This window comes from Pteropus vampyrus, unplaced genomic scaffold, assembly GCF_000151845.1.
Source record: "Pteropus vampyrus isolate Shadow unplaced genomic scaffold, Pvam_2.0 Scaffold41, whole genome shotgun sequence".
NCBI lineage: Eukaryota > Metazoa > Chordata > Mammalia > Chiroptera > Pteropodidae > Pteropus > Pteropus vampyrus.
This window is the reverse complement of record NW_011888822.1, coordinates 4,239,259-4,244,479: the sequence shown is the minus strand read 5'-3', so window position 1 is coordinate 4,244,479 and position 5,221 is coordinate 4,239,259. Positions and strand designations below refer to the sequence as shown.

The 5,221-nt window shown below is 35.7% G+C and overlaps 1 protein-coding gene and 1 pseudogene across 3 annotated transcripts in view; one reads left to right on the top strand and one right to left on the bottom strand.

The window, feature by feature from the left end:
- The window catches only part of THOC7 (THO complex 7), a 22,194-nt gene that overhangs the window by 9,478 nt on the left and 7,495 nt on the right, over window positions 1-5,221 (top strand). The gene's annotated exons all lie outside the window — the stretch shown is intronic.
- Window positions 1,624-1,743, bottom strand: LOC111738676 (annotated as a pseudogene).

Here is a 5,221-nt window from a genome sequence, read left to right as displayed (position 1 = left end):
TACCTTCTAAGACCTGTGATTCTAATCTTCTCGACTTTAATTCATGCCATTTTAGTTCTTAACTGCATATGCTTTGGTAGCCTCCTAACTAGCCTCCTCCCTCTGGCCTTTTTTTACAGTTGCAGTCCATTTCGTATACTGCCCTCAGCTTAATCCTGCAGAAAGTATGGCCTGTAAATCTTTAGAAATTCCTAGTTGCTTACTAGCAAGGTCCAAATCTACTAGTATGGCATTTACTAGTGTGAACTCCCACAAACTGACCACAAAGTGCCTTTACGTACTTGGGTCCCGATATTTGTCTTCACTCATCCAGTCTCCCTAGTGTTCTAGTGTTTTCATGTCCTAGATCCAGCCTTTCATTCCCCACCCTGCTATAGCTCATAGCTTTCTCCTTGCCTGCAGTGGGGGACAGGAAAAGGACATTAGCTTGCTTTCTTTTTTTTTTTATTGAGCCATAATTGATGTACAAAGACCTGCATGTATGATATTTAATTTGTATAATTTGTTGTGTTGGGGCATATGCAAATACCTATAATACCATCCCCACATCATAGCTTTCTTTTTCAAACAACAGCTAACAGATTTTGATTACTCATATGGTTCAAAAGTCAAATAATATAAAAGACTATTTCCCCATCTTCCAGCCTGTTCCCTATCTATCTCCCTTATACTACCCCTCTCTGAGTAGTTTCTTGTATATCATTGTTTCTTGGCATATCATCATTCCAAGGTATCATTGTGAATATAAGCACATGTACATATATATTATTTTTTCCCTTTTTAAAAAATTTTATATTAGTTTCAGGTATATAGTACATTGGTTAGACATTTATATAGTTTATGAAGTGATCCCCCCAATTACTCTATCACCCATCTAGTTCTACACATAGCCATTACAACACTATTGACTATATTCTCTATGCTGTACTCTATGTCCCGTGACTATTTTGTAACTACTAATTTGTCCTTTATCCCTTCACCTTTTTCTCCCAGGTCCTCTAATCCCCTTCCCCTCTGGCAGTCGCAACTGTATCTGTGAGTCTGTTTTCATTTAGTTTGTTCCTTTTATGCCTTAGATTCCACATATAAGTGAAATCATATGGTATTTATCTTTCTCTGTCTGACTCATTTCACTCAGTGTAATAACGTCTAGAAGTGTCATTGCAAATGGTAGGGTTTCATTTTTTTAATAGCTGAGTAATATTCCATTTTATATATGGACCAGAACTTCTTTATCCAATTGTCTGTTGATGGATATTAGGTTGATGGATATTTAGGTTCCATATCTTGGCTATTGTGTATAGCATTGCTATGAACATAGATAGGGGTGCAGAGATCTTTATGAATTATTGTTTCGGTTTTCTTTAGATAAATACCCAGAAGTGCAATTGCTGGATCAAAAGGTAGTTCTATTTTTAATTTTTTGAAGAACCTCCAAACTGTTTTCCATAGTTGCTGTACCATTTTGCAATCCCACTGACAGTGTGCAAGGGTTGCCTTTTCTCTACATCCTTGCCAGTACTTGTTGTTTTTTGATTTACTGATGATAGCCATTCTCATAGGTACGAGGCGAGATCTCATTGTGGTTTTATTTTATTTTATTTATTTATTATTTTATTTTTACGCCTACAGCACTCGGTATTCCTAGGTGGTCTCCCATCCAAGTACTAACCAGGCCCCAACCCTGCTTAGCTTCTGAGATCAGACGAGATTGGGCACGTTCAGAGTAGCACTGCCGTAGTCATTGTGGTTTTAATTTTCATTTCTCTAATGATTAATGATCTTGAGCATCTTTTCATATGTCTATTGGCTGTTTGTATTTCCTCTTTGGGGAAATACTTGTTCAGGTCTTCAGCCCATTTTTTAATTAGATTGTTTGTTTTTTTGTTGTTGAGTTGTACGAGTTCTTTTATAAGTGTTGGCTATTAATCCCTTATCAGACATATCATAGGCGAATACCTTTTCCCATTCAGTAGGTTTTCTTTTCATTTTGTTGATGATTTCCTTTGCTGTGCAAAAACTTTTTAGTTTGATATTGTCCCATTTGTTTATTTTTTCCTTTGTTTCCCTTGCCCAAGGAGATATATCAGGAAAAAAAAGTTAATAGCAATGTCAGAGAGTTTACTGCCTATGTTTTCTTCTAGAAGTTTTATGGTTTGGGTCTTACATTTAAGTCTTTAATCCATTTTGAGTTTATTCTTGTACATGGTGTAAGAAGGTGATCCAGTTTCATTTTTTTTGCATGTATCCATCCAGTTTTCCCATCACCATTTGTTGAAGAGACCATATTTACCCCATTGTATATTTTTACCTCTTTTGTCAGATGGCATAAATTTATTTATGCGCTCTTCTGTTCTCTTGATCTATGTATCTGTTTTTATGCCAGTACCATGTTGTTTTGAATGCATATATGTTCTTATTCCCCCTCATTTTTTATAAGGAAACATGCCAAACATATTGTTCTTCACCTTGCTTTTTTAACGAGTTATAGTAAGTGATCTCTCTATATCAGTACATAGACATTTGTTTCCTCCCGATTGCTTTTTTATAGCTTCACAGTATTTCATCATGTTTCTGTACCAAAACTTACTTAACTAGTCTCCTGTCGATGGACAAGTCTTATTGCATATGTACAAGTATATCTAAGATTTTTGGTTCAAAGGGTAAATATTATTTGAAATTTTGATAGTTACCTTTTAGCTTTTTTGACTGATGATTTTTAAGTCTGAAAAGAGCAGCTCTATTCCATTTCCCTTAATCCCCCCAAGCCAAAGGAAGCTCTCCTCCTAATCCCATTACTGTGTATTTGTGTCACTTATTTAACAACCACAGCCACGTGTGTGTGTGTGTGTGTGTGTGTGTGTGTGTGTGTATTCATATGTGTGTTATTACTCCAACTAGAGTGAAAGAGCTCAGGTCTTTATATAAATAGCCTCAGAACCTACTCTGGTACCTATGGATACATCTGCTCATTGACCAAATATTCATGTCTTTATTCAAGAAGAGGAATCTCTGTTGTGGACCTGAAAATAATATAGTTGCCTGCTAGTTCTTGTTAGTGTTTTATTGAGACAAACTCTCTTTGGAGGGCAGATGGTCCCAGGCGGGCACCACAAATCCAATTTTAAAATATATATGGAGCATCAGAAATGTAAAGACAGTGTGAGAGGCTGCGGGGAACAGAATGAGCAACATAGGACTGGCCCTCACGAACCCTTTCTCAATTTTATTTGCCTGTACAGTGTTTTAAACATTTTCCAAAAACTTTGGTAATTGGGATATTACATACACATATAAAAGTGCACAGATATTAGGTATATAGCTGGAATGATTAAAAAATCTGTTTGAAACATTTTTTGTTTAGTTAGCAAACTTTAGAAAAAAAACTTGATTTCTAAACCAGTTCTGCTAATAGCTTCCTCCTTACGGTATTCACTCCCCCAAATTTTCTATTCCTTATTCCCTAATCCCTGAATGCACTTATATTGGAAATCCCTGGTCCTCAATAAAGTAAGGTGCCCAGGTACCTGGGAGGAAGAAGGGATTTCTTTGGGGCTTGAAAGAGCAGAAATAAGAAGACCAGCAAAAGAATTGAACAGTGTCAATTGAACACCAGACTTCTCACCCATTGGATGATTACTTTAACGAGTTAAAACATGTTTGTAATTTTAAAAAATTCATTTTCTGCATTTTAACCTCCGCTGGGACTGTTTTGTCTCAGTCTCCTCAAATAACTAAAAGCATTAGTTTGTATTTTAAAGTGTAAATTGAAACACCTGATGAATCTGTAGTTTGAGCAGCCGGACTCTGAGAACAAAACTCAGTTCTAAAATGTTTATCTGATGTTGTCACAGAATAAGTTTTAAAACTGGAGCCATCTGCTTTCCAAAGTTTATCTCCGCTGCACCTGCGCTCAGAAATACTTCTGCCTACACACAGGAACTATTGTTTAAAGATTTTGCTGTTGATTCATCATGCAAGCTCTCCAGGAATTATTTACACTTTAAAATTTATTATAAAAAAAAAAAATGCATGCACATGGTAAAAACCAAACAAATACAATTCTATAAAACCATTTAGAAAATTAAATCTCTTCTTATCTTCTGTCATCCCTCTCCCTGGAAATAACCACTATTACCAGTTTCCCTTGTATGCTTCCAAGGCATTCTTTGACTACACGAACAACACGTGATATGTACACACATACGCATAAACAAAGTCTTCCCTTTTCTACACAGATGGCAGCAAACTGTGCTTCTCTGCACCTGTTTTGTTTTCATTTTACTTAACATATCTAAGGGGATTTTGTGGCATCAGCATATACACCTGCACTATTTTGGCTGCATAATATATGTTTTGTAATTTAATCAGTCTTTTCCTGGTGAATGTTTAGGTTTACAGTCTTTCTACTACAAACAACACTGTTAAGAACATCCCTTTACATGTATTTTTGTGCATGAGTGCACATGTATCTATAGTATGAATTCCTAGAATTGGAATTATGGGGTATGTGCATTTTAAATATTATTCGTTATTGCCCAGTTGTCCAACAAATAGTGTACCAGTTTACATTCCACCAGTGTATGTAACTGCAGTTTCTCATCACTTTTATTATCAGGTCTTTTGACCTTTGCCAATCTGATAGATGAAAATGATATTTTATTGTGGTTTCAAATTGCCTTTGTCTTATTATGATCCAGGAAGATCACCAGCTCAGGGCTGCCAGGCCAGCAGTTTGGTGTCCCACTTATAATAATCATCCACACAGCTTTTCTATTCATTTTCTTTTCCTTGGAGCAAAAGACAGACAGACTTGTTTAAAAAAAAAAAAGAAAAAGTCCTCATGGGGAAAGAATATCGCAGATATAATAGCTAAATTACAAATTTTTAAAAAACAAATACATTCCTTTTTCTCTGACCCATCTCAATCTCTTTTTCAAGTCTGCCATTACATCTTTTAAATCTTTTTTCTCTATTCCTTTTTCCAGTTTGTCACACACTAAGAGATACTAACACTTCAGTCTTCCTTCTGTCTGAACAGGTTTTTTCAGAAAAAATTCTCCAAGAAGTATTGGTTTATTTTCTTGGTGGTACCTGAAAATTATTTCTACTCAACAACCCAGCAGTAGAATCCCACCTCTGTTAGGGTAGAGCTTTTCACTATTATAACCCCAACCCCTAGAATAGTGCTTGACACAAATAGACACTCAATTGCTTTATA